This window comes from Pseudophryne corroboree, chromosome 1 (genome assembly GCF_028390025.1).
Source record: "Pseudophryne corroboree isolate aPseCor3 chromosome 1, aPseCor3.hap2, whole genome shotgun sequence".
NCBI lineage: Eukaryota > Metazoa > Chordata > Amphibia > Anura > Myobatrachidae > Pseudophryne > Pseudophryne corroboree.
Genome location: NC_086444.1, coordinates 694,000,033 through 694,018,763, shown reverse-complemented (window position 1 = coordinate 694,018,763; position 18,731 = coordinate 694,000,033). Strand labels below are relative to the sequence as shown.

Sequence of the window (18,731 nt, the reverse complement as noted above, 5' to 3'; positions counted from 1 at the left end):
AGGTCCCTCTCTCCGGACCACATGGCAGTACTTAGCAAAGGACTTTCTTTCTCCCCATCAAGACCCTTTAACCGATTCTCCTGGGAGAAAGATTTGAGATTGTTTGGTAGGAAGCTTCTCCTAAAAAAATTCTTCTCCAAACAACAAGGGAGACAATTGGAGGACAATAGCGATTCGGATCTCTCCACCAACGATCTTAACGCTATCCAAGAATTGGAAGAACTACAAGCAGAATCGAGTATGGATGTACCAACCACCCACAGGCCCCAATGCAGACCCAAATCGACTTTTTTTCCTCCTGATAATAACAACCCGGAGATCAGGGTTTTTCTTAATCGAGTTTCCAAGGAATTCGATGATATTTATGCCCAAACTAGACAGGGCCTCTACCATTTTCCCAAGAATCTAAAATTTAAAGAACGCAAAGCATTACAAGAACTGGAAACCTGGCATGACGTAATTTTCAAACCATCTGATAAAGGTGGCAACATCGTAATTTGGCCACGAGAAATGTATATTGCTGAGGCTCATCGCCAACTCCACAACACCTCCTGCTATAAAAAAACTTCTTAATGATCCTACCACAAGATTTTTGACTGCCTATAACTCCATAATACAACGGGCAATAACACAGGGCACGATTTCCAGATCCGAACAAAAATATCTAACAACACAGAATCCGAGAACACCAACCTTTTACTTACTTCCGAAGATACATAAGGATGCCTCTACACCGCCTGGAAGACCAATTATGTCTGGTAACGGGGGCCTTTTGGAACAACCGAGTCGGTTCCTCGATCTTCACCTTCGTGACTATGTCCTTGCCTTACCTTCTTATCTGCAGGACACAGCAGATTTACTGCGCAAGATCCACAATGTACACTGTGAAGACAATCTTCTATTGGTAACCCTAGATGTAGAAGCCCTCTACACAAGTATCAATCACCACCAAGGAATTACAGCTGTCAAGCACTACTTAGATCAAGGAGGAGCCAATGATTTCTCGGATTTTCTTCTGACGTTACTTGATTTTGTCCTGTCTAAAAACTACTTCGTGTTCCAGGATCAATTCTTTCTGCAAATAAGGGGAACAGCAATGGGCGCAGCATGCGCGCCAACGTATGCCAACCTGTTTTTGGGGTGGTGGGAGCACTTCCATGTCTTCAACTCAACAAATGAGAAATATACCATGCATGTGGACTTATGGCTGAGGTATATTGACGACGTGTTTATTATCTGGAATGGAGAAAGGGAACTTCTAATGGAATTCATTGGATTATTGAATACCAACAAATTGAACATCAGGTTGACTCATACCATCAGCTCAAAGCAGGTTCCCTGTCTCAATTTGAATATTTATAGATCTCACACGGGTTATTTAGAAACAGAGCTATACCGGAAGGAGACTGCAACCAACAGTCTCCTTTTTATTTATTTATTATTTATTTATTTATTAGCAGTTTCTTATATAGCGCAGCATATTCCGTTGCGCTTTACAATTAGAACAACAATTATAGAACAAAACTGGGCAAAGACAGACAGACAGACAGACAGACAGAGGTAGGAAGGCCCTGCTCGCAAGCTTACAATCTATAGGGAAATAGGCATTGATACACAAGGATAGATGCTACCTGTCACATAATGGTTCCCCAGGTTGCTAGGTTCTTATATGATATGATCACCCAGCAATGTTGGAAGACAAAATGTGAGTTTATGTGGACTGTACAGAGGGGATGTAACTTGATAGGGAAGCTGTGAAGGTTATGTGTGTGGGTCTGAAATTTGGTAGGCTTGTCTGAAGAGATGAGTTTTCAGAGAACGTTTAAAGGTTTGGAGACTAGAGGAGAGTCTTATTGTGCGTGGGAGTGCATTCCACAGAGTGGGTGAAGCCCGGGTAAAGTCCTGTAATTTTGAGTGGGAACAGGTAATACATGTGGATGAGAGACGCAGATCTTGTGCAGAGCGGAGAGGTCTGGTAGGGAGATATTTTGAGATGAGTGAGGAGATGTATGATGGTGCAGTTTGGTTAATAGCCTTGTATGTAAGTAAAAGTATTTTATATTTGACACGGTAGAATACCGGTAACCAATGGAGGGACTGACAGAGCGGATCAGCAGATGAAGAACGTCTGGCGAGGAAGATTAGCCTCGCAGCTGCATTTAAAATGGATTGAAGTGGTGATAGCCTATGTTTGGGAAGACCAGTAAGGAAACTATTACAATAATCAATGCGGGAGATGATGAGTGCATGGATTAGAGTTTTTGCAGTGTCTTGTGTAAGATAAGGGCGTATTTTGGATATGTTTTTAAGGTGCATGTAACATGATTTAGAGACAGATTGAATGTGTGGAACAAAGGACAGTTCAGAGTCAAGGGTGACACCTAGGCAACGAGCTTGTGGGGTGGGGTGGATAGTTGCATTGTCAACAGTTATAGAGATATCAGGTTGGTAACTACTCTTAGCTGGTGGGAAAATAATTAATTCGGTTTTGGAAATGTTGAGTTTGAGGTGGCGAGATGACATCCAAGATGAAATGGCAGACAGGCATCCAGTGACACGAGCCAATACTGGTGGTGACAAATCTGGGGAGGATAGGTAGATTTGAGTATCATCAGCATACAAATGATACTGAAATCCAAAGGAGCTGATTAGTTTACCAAGAGAGGAGGTATAGATTGAGAAAAGCAGAGGACCTAAGACTGAGCCTTGCGGTACTCCAACTGATAGAGGTAGAGAAGAGGAGGTAGAATCAGAGAAGTGAACACTGAAAGAGCGATTAGATAGGTAGGATGAGAACCAAGAAAGGGCTGTGTCCTGAAGACCTAGGGATTGTAGTGTTTGTATGAGAAGAGAGTGGTCAACAGTGTCAAAAGCAGCAGAGAGATCTAGAAGAATAAGTAGTGTGTAATGGCCTTTTGATCTAGCAGTGACTAGATCATTCACTACTTTGGTCAGTGCCGTCTCTGTGGAGTGTTGGGCACGAAAGCCTGACTGAAGTGGATCCAATAAGTTGTGCGAGTTAAGAAAGTGTGTAAGGCGAGTGTAGGCAAGCCTCTCAAGTAGCTTGGAGGGACTGGGTAGCTGAGAAATGGGACGGTAGTTAGAGAGTGTGTTTGGGTCAGAGTTGTGTTTTTTTAGAATGGGAGTAATGACTGCATGTTTAAACAGAGAGGGAAAGATACCAGTAGAGAGAGAGAGATTACAGATTTTAGTTAAGGTTGGGATAAGCACAGGAGACAAAGTTTTACTGACCTGTGAGGGTATAGGATCAAGAGGAGAGGTAGTGGAGTAGGAGGATGAAAAGAGTGTTGATACTTCATCTTCACTTTTGGGATCAAATGAAGAGAAAGTGCCAGAGGGTTCATGTAGGGAATTGAGCAGGTCACTGGCTGAGTTAGAGCATACCATTTCATCTCGGATTTTATCAATCTTATCCTTGAAGTAGGAAGCAAGTTCTTGTGCACGGATAGTAGCTAGTGGGGGAGGTGAGGGAGGGTAAAGAAGTGATTTAAATGTATTAAAAAGTCGCTTGGGGTTGTTGGCATGATAAGAGATGAGAGATTGGAAATATGTTTGTTTTTCAAACTAGTTCTCATTTCCCGCCGACCATTGAGAATATACCCAAAGGAGAATATCTTAGACTCCGACATAACTGTTCGGAGGATCATATTTTTCAAATCAAGAGCTGGGATCTCACCAATCGCCTCCTTGCCCGAGGATACAGCAAACGATCATTAAAACGAGCCTATCAATCCACCATATCTGTTAAGAGAGATCAACTTATTTTCAGGACCAACAAGACAACCTCAGAAGACACGGATCCAGTTAGATTTATAGGAACTTTCTGCCCGGAGTGGAGAATGCTTAAAGATGCTATAACTAAACATCTCCCCATACTCCAACTGGATCCGGATCTATCCTCTGCTGTGGGCCCTTCGGTACAAATGAGCTGGCGTAGATCAAAAAATATCAAAGATCGATTAGTTCGGAGCCACCTGCTGACCACAGCACGTAAGAAGCCGGCCACAACAGGTTCTTTTCTGTGCGGCCAATGTAAGGCATGTACACACATACTTCAAACCAATGTGGTCACAGACAAGTATGGGCAATCAACCACAATATCACACTTTTTCAACTGCAATACTCAAGCGGTAATTTACTGCATTACTTGCAGTTGTAATATGAAATATGTTGGTATGACCTCACGAAAACTAAAAGAGAGGGTCTTAGAACATCTGGGGAATATTCGAAATGCATCCAAAAATCTGGCACGTATGAGACAACTCACTACGGATGCCAGACATTTTCACTTTCAACACAAAGGTCTGATGAAGGATCTCAAAGTCTTTGGCTTAGATCGTATTCACTTGGGCATACGAGGAGGCGACATGACCAAAGAATTGTACAAAAAAGAGAGCGAATGGATCTTTCGCCTTGGTACTCTAAGACCCGATGGGCTGAATGAAAATATCAATTATGGTGCTTTTCTATAAACACCTGTAACTATGCCCATGGATCTCAAATGGATCCATTCGTCTTTTCCTTACTTCACCCACCTCTGACAATGTAGAGGGCCTACGCCAACCCCGTAGATCCTTCACAACTGTTATTTTACCAATACCCATCATCCCATTAACCGCATCCCCTTCCACTCTCTCCAAGCTTTGCCCCTTATCAAGCACGTTCACCTTTAACCAACCTACAATTTCATTGCTACTCCCTAGTTCCAACAAAAAAAATCCCTCTCTCACACCTTCTACCCCATACCATTCACCCACTTTCTCCTACACAGGTGGTCCCCCCACACCCACTAACTTCGTGTTTTCACATTTGCCTCCCTCATATACCACTTTGATACAGTAGTCACAGAGCATTTTCCACATCACCCAGCAATGTCTCCACTTATAATTTTCCCCACCACAGTGATATCACTTTGCACCACACTTCAGGCCTCCCCTTTTAGGGGGGCACTCCATCCACTGCAGATCCTATCTCCCAGTTTATACCCATAATCCAGGTCCCAATGCACATCATGTCCCACACACCTGTCTCTGTCACCCCCCACCCCATCAGCAAATTCACTAATACCACTTTTACACTCGCACTCCCGGGTCACTCCCGGGATGCTTCCCGGGATGCGTCCCGGGATGCCTTCCCGGGACTGACCCCTTTCACACTGCACTAAGACCTGGGATCGACCCGGGACAGCCCCATTTACACTGATCCCGGGATATCCCTGCAAATGCACATGTGTGTCATTAGAAATGGCCTTTTCTGGCTCACATTGATGAGGTCACACTAGTCAACAAAGGGAGGGGTGGTGCCTGCTCACACCATTGCTGCAGTCATGGCCGACGGAGTACCAGTGTGTATGCCTGAGCTCATGATTCTTTCTGCTTTGCAGATGTTTCATACAGCCACTGACAGCATGATGCAGCTTATCACACTGTGCAGTATACTGCACATATATTTTATGAGGAGGAGGAGGGCGCAATTTATGCTGGATAGGGCTGCTAGTCGCCGCCAATATTTGCGCAGGAGGAGAGCCTTCATATCATCCAGGATGAGTATCATACTGAGCGTGAGTATGGGCCCTAACCGCTCATTTTGGTCCAGAGATCGCCGGCACGGAGAAGCCTTTATGAGGACCGTGGAAGCTTACCAGGATGAGGAGTGGATGGCTAACTTCCGTGTGTCTCGTGCAACCTTTAACTACATCCTGGAATTACTTACCCCAGCACTTGACATGCAGACCACCAGGCTTAGGAGACCCATCGAGGCACGCAGGAGATTAGCTATTGCATTGTGGTGGTATGCTACCCCAGGAGAGTACCGCTCAGTCTCATGCTTGTTCGGTGTTGCAATCTCCACCTGCTGTGTCATAGTCCACCAGGTGACTAAAGCAATTGTATCTACCTTATACAAGCGCTTCATATCTCTACCACAAGGACAGCGCTTACAGGATACCATCATTGGATTTGTGAAGCGAGGCTATCCGCAGTGTGGAGGAGCGATTGATGGGACACACATCCCCATTATTGCCCCACGTGACAACCATGCTGACTATTTTAATAGGAAGGGCTGGCACTCCATCATATTACTAGAGATGAGCGGGTTCGGTTTCTTTGAATCCGAACCCGCACGAACTTCACTTTTTTTTCCACGGGTCCGAGCGACTCGGATCTTCCCGCCTTGCTCGGTTAACCCGAGCGCGCCCGAACGTCATCATGACGCTGTCGGATTCTCGCGAGGCTCGGATTCTATCGCGAGACTCGGATTCTATATAAGGAGCCGCGCGTCGCCGCCATTTTCACTCGTGCATTGAGATTGATAGGGAGAGGACGTGTCTGGCGTCCTCTCCATTAGAATAGAGATAGATAGATTAGATAGAGAGAGATTGTGCAGAGTCGCAGACAGAGTTAGTTTACCACAGTCAGTGACCAGTGCAGTTGCTAGTTAACTTTTATTTAATATAATATATCCGTTCACTTCTCTCTGCTATATCCGTTCTCTGCCTGAAAAAAAAAACGATACACAGCACAGTCAGTCACACAGTGTGACTCAGTCTGTGTGCACTCAGCTCAGCCCAGTGTGCTGCACAGTCATCAATGTATAAATTAAAAGCTTATAATTAATTGTGGGGGAGACTGGGGAGCACTGCAGGTTGTTAGCAGGAGCCAGGAGTACAATTATATTAATTAACAGTGCACACTTTTGCTGCAGGAGTGGTGACCAGTGCCTGACCACCAGTATAGTATTGTTGTATACTACTAATATCTCTTTAAATATCAACCAGTCTATATTAGCAGCAGACACAGTACAGTGCGGTAGTTCACGGCTGTGGCTACCTCTGTGTCGGCACACGGCAGGCAGTCCGTCCGACCAGAATTGTATTATTTATTATTATATACCTACCACCTAACTGTGGTTTTTTTTTCATTCTTTATACCGTCATAGTGTCATCCTAATTGTTACGAGTATACTACTATCTCTTTATCAACCAGTGTACAGTGCGGTAGTTCACGGCTGTGGCTACCTCTGTGTCGGCACACGGCAGGCAGTCCGTCCGACCAGAATTGTATTATTTATTATTATATACCTACCACCTAACCGTGGTTTTTTTTTCATTCTTTATACCGTCATAGTGTCATCCTAATTGTTACGAGTATACTACTATCTCTTTATCAACCAGTGTACAGTGCGGTAGTTCACGGCTGTGGCTACCTCTGTGTCGGCACACGGCAGGCAGTCCGTCCGACCAGAATTGTATTATTTATTATTATATACCTACCACCTAACCGTGGTTTTTTTTTCATTCTTTATACCGTCATAGTGTCATCCTAATTGTTACGAGTATACTACTATCTCTTTATCAACCAGTGTACAGTGCGGTAGTTCACGGCTGTGGCTACCTCTGTGTCGGCACACGGCAGGCAGTCCGTCCGACCAGAATTGTATTATTTATTATTATATACCTACCACCTAACCGTGGTTTTTTTTTCATTCTTTATACCGTCATAGTGTCATCCTAATTGTTACGAGTATACTACTATCTCTTTATCAACCAGTGTACAGTGCGGTAGTTCACGGCTGTGGCTACCTCTGTGTCGGCACACGGCAGGCAGTCCGTCCGACCAGAATTGTATTATTTATTATTATATACCTACCACCTAACCGTGGTTTTTTTTTCATTCTTTATACCGTCATAGTGTCATCCTAATTGTTACGAGTATACTACTATCTCTTTATCAACCAGTGTACAGTGCGGTAGTTCACGGCTGTGGCTACCTCTGTGTCGGCAGTCGGCAGGCAGTCCGTCCATCCATAATTGTATTATTATTATAATATATACCACCTAACCGTGGTTTTTTTTTCATTCTTTATACCGTCATAGTGTCATACTAGTTGTTACGAGTATACTACTATCTCTTTATCAACCAGTGTACAGTGCGGTAGTTCACGGCTGTGGCTACCTCTGTGTCGGCAGTCGGCAGGCAGTCCGTCCATCCATAATTGTATTATTATTATAATATATACCACCTAACTGTGTTTTTTTTTGCATTCTTTATACCGTCGTCATAGTGTCATACTAGTTGTTACGAGTATACTACTATCTCTTTATCAACCAGTGTACAGTGCGGTAGTTCACGGCTGTGGCTACCTCTGTGTCGGCAGTCGGCAGGCAGTCCGTCCATCCATAATTGTATTATTATTATAATATATACCACCTAACCGTGGTTTTTTTTTCATTCTTTATACCGTCGTCATAGTGTCATACTAGTTGTTACGAGTATACTACTATCTCTTTATCAACCAGTGTACAGTGCGGTAGTTCACGGCTGTGGCTACCTCTGTGTCGGCAGTCGGCAGGCAGTCCGTCCATCCATAATTGTATTATTATTATAATATATACCACCTAACCGTGGTTTTTTTTTCATTCTTTATACCGTCGTCATAGTGTCATACTAGTTGTTACGAGTATACTACTATCTCTTTATCAACCAGTGTACAGTGCGGTAGTTCACGGCTGTGGCTACCTCTGTGTCGGCAGTCGGCAGGCAGTCCGTCCATCCATAATTGTATTATTATTATAATATATACCACCTAACCGTGGTTTTTTTTTCATTCTTTATACCGTCGTCATAGTGTCATACTAGTTGTTACGAGTATACTACTATCTCTTTATCAACCAGTGTACAGTGCGGTAGTTCACGGCTGTGGCTACCTCTGTGTCGGCAGTCGGCAGGCAGTCCGTCCATCCATAATTGTATTATTATTATAATATATACCACCTAACCGTGGTTTTTTTATACCACCTAACCGTGGCAGTCCGTCCATAATTGTATACTAGTATCCAATCCATCCATCTCCATTGTTTACCTGAGGTGCCTTTTAGTTCTGCCTATAAAATATGGAGAACAAAAAAGTTGAGGTTCCAAAATTAGGGAAAGATCAAGATCCACTTCCACCTCGTGCTGAAGCTGCTGCCACTAGTCATGGCCGAGACGATGAAATGCCAGCAACGTCGTCTGCCAAGGCCGATGCCCAATGTCATAGTACAGAGCATGTCAAATCCAAAACACCAAATATCAGAAAAAAAAGGACTCCAAAACCTAAAATAAAATTGTCGGAGGAGAAGCGTAAACTTGCCAATATGCCATTTACCACACGGAGTGGCAAGGAACGGCTGAGGCCCTGGCCTATGTTCATGGCTAGTGGTTCAGCTTCACATGAGGATGGAAGCACTCAGCCTCTCGCTAGAAAACTGAAAAGACTCAAGCTGGCAAAAGCACCGCAAAGAACTGTGCGTTCTTTGAAATCCCAAATCCACAAGGAGAGTCCAATTGTGTCGTTTGCGATGCCTGACCTTCCCAACACTGGACGTGAAGAGCATGCGCCTTCCACTATTTGCATGCCCCCTGCAAGTGCTGGAAGGAGCACCCGCAGTCCAGTTCCTGATAGTCAGATTGAAGATGTCAGTGTTGAAGTACACCAGGATGAGGAGGATATGGGTGTTGCTGGCGCTGGGGAGGAAATTGACCAGGAGGATTCTGATGGTGAGGTGGTTTGTTTAAGTCAGGCACCCGGGGAGACACCTGTTGTCCGTGGGAGGAATATGGCCGTTGACATGCCAGGTGAAAATACCAAAAAAATCAGCTCTTCGGTGTGGAGGTATTTCACCAGAAATGCGGACAACAGGTGTCAAGCCGTGTGTTCCCTTTGTCAAGCTGTAATAAGTAGGGGTAAGGACGTTAACCACCTCGGAACATCCTCCCTTATACGTCACCTGCAGCGCATTCATAATAAGTCAGTGACAAGTTCAAAAACTTTGGGTGACAGCGGAAGCAGTCCACTGACCAGTAAATCCCTTCCTCTTGTAACCAAGCTCACGCAAACCACCCCACCAACTCCCTCAGTGTCAATTTCCTCCTTCCCCAGGAATGCCAATAGTCCTGCAGGCCATGTCACTGGCAAGTCTGACGAGTCCTCTCCTGCCTGGGATTCCTCCGATGCATCCTTGCGTGTAACGCCTACTGCTGCTGGCGCTGCTGTTGTTGCCGCTGGGAGTCGATGGTCATCCCAGAGGGGAAGTCGTAAGCCCACTTGTACTACTTCCAGTAAGCAATTGACTGTTCAACAGTCCTTTGCGAGGAAGATGAAATATCACAGCAGTCATCCTACTGCAAAGCGGATAACTGAGTCCTTGACAACTATGTTGGTGTTAGACGTGCGTCCGGTATCCGCCGTTAGTTCACAGGGAACTAGACAATTTATTGAGGCAGTGTGCCCCCGTTACCAAATACCATCTAGGTTCCACTTCTCTAGGCAGGCGATACCGAGAATGTACACGGACGTCAGAAAAAGACTCACCAGTCTCCTAAAAAATGCAGTTGTACCCAATGTCCACTTAACCACGGACATGTGGACAAGTGGAGCAGGGCAGGGTCAGGACTATATGACTGTGACAGCCCACTGGGTAGATGTATGGACTCCCGCCGCAAGAACAGCAGCGGCGGCACCAGTAGCAGCATCTCGCAAACGCCAACTCTTTCCTAGGCAGGCTACGCTTTGTATCACCGCTTTCCAGAATACGCACACAGCTGAAAACCTCTTACGGCAACTGAGGAAGATCATCGCGGAATGGCTTACCCCAATTGGACTCTCCTGTGGATTTGTGGCATCGGACAACGCCAGCAATATTGTGTGTGCATTAAATATGGGCAAATTCCAGCACGTCCCATGTTTTGCACATACCTTGAATTTGGTGGTGCAGAATTTTTTAAAAAACGACAGGGGCGTGCAAGAGATGCTGTCGGTGGCCAGAAAAATTGCGGGACACTTTCGGCGTACAGGCACCACGTACAGAAGACTGGAGCACCACCAAAAACTACTGAACCTGCCCTGCCATCATCTGAAGCAAGAAGTGGTAACGAGGTGGAATTCAACCCTCTATATGCTTCAGAGGTTGGAGGAGCAGCAAAAGGCCATTCAAGCCTATACAATTGAGCACGATATAGGAGATGGAATGCACCTGTCTCAAGTGCAGTGGAGAATGATTTCAACGTTGTGCAAGGTTCTGATGCCCTTTGAACTTGCCACACGTGAAGTCAGTTCAGACACTGCCAGCCTGAGTCAGGTCATTCCCCTCATCAGGCTTTTGCAGAAGAAGCTGGAGGCATTGAAGAAGGAGCTAACACGGAGCGATTCCGCTAGGCATGTGGGACTTGTGGATGCAGCCCTTAATTCGCTTAACAAGGATTCACGGGTGGTCAATCTGTTGAAATCAGAGCACTACATTTTGGCCACCGTGCTCGATCCTAGATTTAAAGCCTACCTTGGATCTCTCTTTCCGGCAGACACAGGTCTGCTGGGGTTGAAAGACCTGCTGGTGACAAAATTGTCAAGTCAAGCGGAACGCGACCTGTCAACATCTCCTCCTTCACATTCTCCCGCAACTGGGGGTGCGAGAAAAAGGCTCAGAATTCCGAGCCCACCCGCTGGCGGTGATGCAGGGCAGTCTGGAGCGACTGCTGATGCTGACATCTGGTCCGGACTGAAGGACCTGACAACGATTACGGACATGTCGTCTACTGTCACTGCATATGATTCTCTCAACATTGATAGAATGGTGGAGGATTATATGAGTGACCGCATCCAAGTAGGCACGTCACACAGTCCGTACTTATACTGGCAGGAAAAAGAGGCAATTTGGAGGCCCTTGCACAAACTGGCTTTATTCTACCTAAGTTGCCCTCCCACAAGTGTGTACTCCGAAAGAGTGTTTAGTGCCGCCGCTCACCTTGTCAGCAATCGGCGTACGAGGTTACATCCAGAAAATGTGGAGAAGATGATGTTCATTAAAATGAATTATAATCAATTCCTCCGCGGAGACATTGACCAGCAGCAATTGCCTCCACAAAGTACACAGGGAGCTGAGATGGTGGATTCCAGTGGGGACGAATTGATAATCTGTGAGGAGGGGGATGTACACGGTGATATATCGGAGGGTGAAGATGAGGTGGACATCTTGCCTCTGTAGAGCCAGTTTGTGCAAGGAGAGATTAATTGCTTCTTTTTTGGGGGGGGTCCAAACCAACCCGTCATATCAGTCACAGTCGTGTGGCAGACCCTGTCACTGAAATGATGGGTTGGTTAAAGTGTGCATGTCCTGTTTTGTTTATACAACATAAGGGTGGGTGGGAGGGCCCAAGGATAATTCCATCTTGCACCTCTTTTTTCTTTTCTTTTTCTTTGCATCATGTGCTGATTGGGGAGGGTTTTTTGGAAGGGACATCCTGCGTGACACTGCAGTGCCACTCCTAGATGGGCCCGGTGTTTGTGTCGGCCACTAGGGTCGCTAATCTTACTCACACAGCTACCTCATTGCGCCTCTTTTTTTCTTTGCGTCATGTGCTGTTTGGGGAGGGTTTTTTGGAAGGGACATCCTGCGTGACACTGCAGTGCCACTCCTAGATGTGCCCGGTGTTTGTGTCGGCCACTAGGGTCGCTAATCTTACTCACACAGTCAGCTACCTCATTGCGCCTCTTTTTTTCTTTGCGTCATGTGCTGTTTGGGGAGGGTTTTTTGGAAGGGCCATCCTGCGTGACACTGCAGTGCCACTCCTAGATGGGCCCGGTGTTTGTGTCGGCCACTAGGGTCGCTTATCTTACTCACACAGCGACCTCGGTGCAAATTTTAGGACTAAAAATAATATTGTGAGGTGTGATGTGTTCAGAATAGGCTGAAAATGAGTGTAAATTATGTTTTTTGAGGTTAATAATACTTTGGGATCAAAATTACCCCCAAATTCTATGATTTAAGCTGTTTTTTAGGGTTTTTTTAAAAAAACACCCGAATCCAAAACACACCCGAATCCGACAAAAAAAATTCGGTGAGGTTTTGCCAAAACGCGGTCGAACCCAAAACACGGCCGCGGAACCGAACCCAAAACCAAAACACAAAACCCGAAAAATTTCCGGCGCTCATCTCTACATATTACAGGCTGTTGTGGACCACAAATATTGGTAAGTGTTTATTTTTGGGGTGGTGGGATGAGTTGCATGTGTGAGTTTTACATTCTAATTGTTTTCAATTTTACTGTTCTTTAGTTTCCTAGATGTGTTTATTGGCTGGCCAGGCCGATCTCATGACTCCCGAGTTCTTGCCAATTCTGACCTGTACAACATCGTAGAGGAGAAGCAGGGAGGCTGGCTGTACCCCAAAGAGTGTGCAAAGATTGTGAATGGGGTGGAGATCCCTGTCCACATCATCGGGGATGCTGCATACCCTTTACGCCCCTGGATTATGAAAGGCTACACCCAACAGGTCCAGTTAACCCCAGAGCAACAAACCTATACTCACACCCTGAGTTCAGCAAGGATGGTGGTTGAGAACGCCTTTGGCAGGTTAAAAGGAAGATGGCGTTGTTTGATGAAGCGCAATGATGTGGACCTTATGAATATGCCTAATGTAGTAGCTGCGTGCTGTATACTGCACAACATCTGTGAACTGCAAAATGAGCTATTCCTTCCTGAGTGGACTGTGCAGGACCCTGAGGTTATAAACCCACATGTGGAAGGTGCTTTGTTTGGGACTGCCTCAAACTCCGCTGCAGAACAAATACGCCACACTATTACGTCCAACCTTGCAGCACTGGTACAATAGTGTTTAAGAATCAGCACAACATGTTTGGTGAATGAAAATGTTTTTATTTTGTATTCCACCTTTGATCTTTGGGTTCATTATTTATGTTTTTCCAAAAAAAAAAACACATTGCCAGCAACTGTGTATATATGCATAAACAATGTAGAAAACACTGTAAACATGGTCTACTTTACGCACAAATGGGAATGTTATGCCTAGATTTGCAAACAAGTTTTTATTGGCATAAAAAAAAAAAAAACACTGGTAGGTTTGTAGATACAACACCATAAACCACAGTGTCCCTGCAGTATATTATCACTGTGTAAAAAATAAATAAAAAGTGCTTTAATGTAGACACTATACAAAACAGAACATAGAAAAAAATGAAGGAAGGCACAAACAGTTGTGCATAAACAATGACCACACTGTGGTTATTTAACAACAAATAACAACCAAAAAAAGCAATTCACTGCGTTTCACGGCAAATTGCGCAATACAGTAAACTCTGGGCTTGGCGCACTAGATGGTGCAGTATTTGGGGCATAGTATGGACCAGGATTAAATGATGAAAAACCCTGCTCAGGGGGGTATTGTGAGTTGTGGTGTTGGTTTGGTGCTCTTGAGGTATTGGTCATACGCTCATAGAACGCCATGTTCATTTGGTGCAATTCCCTGTGGCGGTCATACTGCTCTCTACTCATGCGTTCCTGCATTGTCATGACTTGGGAAAGGAATGCATCATGCATTTGGCGTTCTGCCTCTAGAAACCTGTCGAGCCTTGCATCCTCCTGTGCGGACATTGTAGCGTCCATCTCTCGGAGTTGGTCGACAAGGACATTTGACATGGCTTTAGCCACTTGCTCCGCTCTGTTCAATTTCTTCCTTCTAGGCGGTACGGTGTAAACTGTGAAGAGAAGAAATACAAAATGAGCGTATATAAAAATAGCAGCGTTAGCAAACATGTGTTTGTGGCATTAATCCACCTATACACTAGCTACTCTGCAACATTGAACTTTTTTTAAAAATGCAAAGCCCCCCTGCGTGGGGGCAGAAAATGCAAAGTGTGCCACCGTGCCAGCAGCGTGTTGAGCGCAGTGATCCTGCAAGGGGCTCATTAGCGCTCGACACGCTGCCGCCACACTGGCCACTCATACTACGCACATAACCGGATGATTAACAATTGTGGATTTGTGCTATGAGTGTTAATTTCTAAACATGTACTTACTGTTTTTCTGTAAAGTTGGGGTGACGGCACTTTGTACAGTCCCACTGTCACTGGTCTGAGCATCCACGACGTCTTCAATGGTTGCAGTTATGCTGTCGTCGTTTCTGGATGTGTTTATGGACGGCTGGGATGATGTGTCGCTGTCCTCAGGTGTGTCGTCAATTAACAACGGTGATGATGGACAGACGTCACTGCTTGTCTGTGTCTCTTCTGGAGTGCCTTCTGTAGCAGTGTACTGTGAACTGGAAGACAGACTCACCGGACTGCATATAGCTGTGTTTCCAAAGATATTGGCGCACATGTCATAGTACTGCCAGTCGATACGGCCAACACCGCTCTTTTTCCTGTTGTTGTCATGCACCTTAAGGAAATGCTTTTTAAGAGTTTTCATTTTGTTTAACACTTGCTGCTGTGTGCGGATGATTCCCCTGGCTTGCAGCATCTTGGAGATGTTTTTATAAATGACTGCATCTTTGACTGTGCCTGTGATCTGCCTCATAATTTCCTCCTCTCCCCTAATGCTCAGCAACTCTCTCACCTCCTGGTCTGTCCAGGTCGCCATGCTGCCTTCCTCACACGCATCAAGGACGCTCCCCAGGGCTCTGAATGATGACATCATCTTTTCTGAGCCCATGAAAGCTCCAATCGGAGGCCTTTTAACAGTCCCGGGTAGTGAATCCCGGGACGGGCCCTTTCACACTACCCAGCTTCCCGGGACGGTCCCGGGTTCAACCCTGCTTTTGACCTGGGATGAAATCCCGGGATGCTCGTCCCGGGAAATTGTCCCTGTACCCATTTACACTGAGAAGAATCCCGGGATGATGCGCGTTCACGTGCAATATCCCGGGATTTTTCTGCGAGTGTAAAAGGGGTATTACTGCCCGCCCCCCCCTCACCCCATTCCACTGCATTCCACCCCCCTTCCCCCACACCATCTATATCCTCCATCTCATTCGTGGGGTACGTCTCTCACACGCTCCCACTGGTAGCACACTAATTTTCATAACATTCCCAACATCACCACCCCTAGTAAATTTAGCTTTCCTACAATTTAGATGATTTTATTATTTCATGTATTATATACCGCTTAATTTCATATTGTATGACACACTGGCTATTTTTATTTATCATTTTTATTTTTTATTTTTCATATATCCTCACATTGTTCCAGGTGAATCCTAAAGGGCCATATTTTTATGTTATCTCACTCCCATGCCCAGATCTGTTCACTTAATATATTAATATATTGTTCTCTTTCTCATAGTCTCTGCCATATGAGCTGTAATACTGACTTATAACCTCGGTTTGACACTACAGTGAGCACCAACACCCACACCCGATTCCTTATGTCACATTACACATACCAAACTTATTACTATAACTTTTATGCATAACAATCCCTGAATACTATCTCTTAACGGGATACCGCCCTTCGCTCCATAGTTACCATGGCGACAGGGAGACCTCTACATAAACTACTGGAATACCCTTTTACAACATGGCGCCGCTTCATGCATCGGGTTACTATGGCGACAGGGATTTTCTTATTGCGCATGCTTACTAGCGCCTTTTCCCGTGTGACCTCGGTCCGATCACGTGCCGCTGACGTCAGCTGGGAAGCGCTGGCAATACGCCTCCCCAGCCGGCATAGACATACGTGTCACCCCCGCCCTCAATCAGGAAGCAATATTGTTATTAGCTGCTACTTCAATTAACAGGGCTTTTAAACCCCACACTAAGATAGGAAATGCGAGATCCCGGAAGTGAACAAGCCCAACGGGCGAAACGCGTTTTCTACGGATCCCAGCAGGAGATTCTTCCATGGAGGACTACTGGTTACCACAGGCTCCCGGAATCTGACACCATTACACTATGAGTATCAAGTTTAATATCCCAATCCTTATGGTGACATGTGTAACTATGCATAAGAGATACCAGTAATCATAATCTGTGGGATTTCCCACCTATATTACAATTTATCAATCTGCATATATATAGGGCAATTAACCTGTTGCACATTTCTGTTACCAGATTTCTCCTGAACAGTGTATCGCAGTGTTCTCATACCAACAGTGAATTTGCATCACTGTACTCATAGGTGCCTATGCACACAACATATCTGGTATCATCATTTTTTAATTCACAAATTTACCTGACGTTTTTTCAGATGTTATGTAATCTTTGCCATATATAGAAATATCTGTTCCCTCTTTTTGGGATAACCATCTTATGTCCATCAACATAATTTGACTGGCATACATCATATTTCTCCAGTACTTCACATCCTTTTTTCCTCTTCCCTTTCTTTTTCCCTTTTCTTCCTTTTAATCTTTTTTTCTTTGTTTTTTTTCCCATTCTCACTGGCCCATCCCCTTTCAGTGGACTCTCATCCACGATCCAGGGTGTATCACGATACGATGTGGTAAATAAATCACCTTGCCTAACGTGGAAAGCAGATCCACATACTAATCAGACCGTATCCTTTCCTATCAATTTTCCTTCTCACCTCTCTTACATAGGTGCACTCTCATTGGTAGATAGCCTCTCTACAATCATACCACGCTGTTAATGCCCGATCTCGTCCAATCTTGGAAGCCAAACAGCGTTGGGCCAGGTCAGTACCTGAGAGGAGACTTCCTGGGAATACCTGGTGTTGTAGAGAAGGACACTATTCCCCTTCATTTGAAGGGTGGACACCAACAGCAGTATCACCATTATTCACTCCTTCACTTTTTTTCCCAATCTTCATACCCATTTTTGTTTCCTTTTCTATTGCTTCTCCCTTCTTTTCTTTCCAATTTCACGTTGACTATTAAAAAACGTTCAGGAATGTGTAAGATATGTTGACAAATTTGTGCTATAGGTACAACAGGTGACAGTGGTCTTTCAAAGACATAGAATTGGATCTCCCTGTTTGGTCTTATTAACACAGAATTTCTGTGCTGGTCAGGAGAAACGGTTGTCAGACTATCAGGTGTCTGCAACCTTTCTAATCCGTCTTGTTGATTATTCAGACCAGAACATTCCATTTCTTTTCACATATCTTTTCTCATTTGGTATAACCAACAATAAAAAATAAAAAACCTTGTTCTTTTGATCACAGTGGGATACTATTAATTTTTTAATTAATTGCTAAATAAACATATGTTTTAAATATCTCTTCAACTTATATCTGAAGAATTTTCTCTTCTTTCTTTTTTCAAGAGTGCGCCCACACAAGAGCTTTCTTTCTCTCCAGTTTTTAAGTACGTGTACTTTCTAGCTCTGGGCGCACCACCAATAGGGACTACATTTGAAAGGTTTTTTCTTTCCAATATCTGTCCACTTTTGGTTTCTCCTACCTTATCATAATACATACCGGTGCCAGGTCATTTTTTCTTTTGTTACCACAGTAAAATCTGTCAGAGGGACACAGATAGGATTTGCCAGTTCACAACCCAGTGCCAGTAACACAATGTCTGTGAACACAAAATGCCCACTGACATTCAGAGCTTTTATAATGTTAATCATACAATTATATAGCACCAAATTCACTGTGGCCCCCCCTGTTTTGCACCCTGATACTTGTTCAGTAGTGGAGGACCAGCGTTGTCTCTGCAGCCTGAAGACAGAGAGAAAATGGCGCTGAGCAGTGTGCTGGCTGACTGAGGAGGAAGCTCCACTCTTCAATGGTGTGTTTCTCCTCAGCTTTTATGAGGTAATTTTTTTATACTGGCGGGGGTAGGACTGTGCCTCAGCAACTTATGCCCCTTATTTATGCCAGTTTCCATAGGTTTCATGCTGCCCAGGGCGCCCTTTCCCCGCGCCCTGCAGTGCCTGTGTATGTGTGGGCAACATGGCGTGCTGCGCTCCCGCCAGCCC

At 44.9% G+C, this 18,731-nt stretch overlaps 1 pseudogene; it reads left to right on the top strand.

Moving 5' to 3' along the window:
• Positions 1-17,414: 17,414 nt before the first annotated feature.
• LOC134933964 (5S ribosomal RNA) lies at positions 17,415-17,532 on the top strand (annotated as a pseudogene).
• Positions 17,533-18,731: the final 1,199 nt, after the last annotated feature.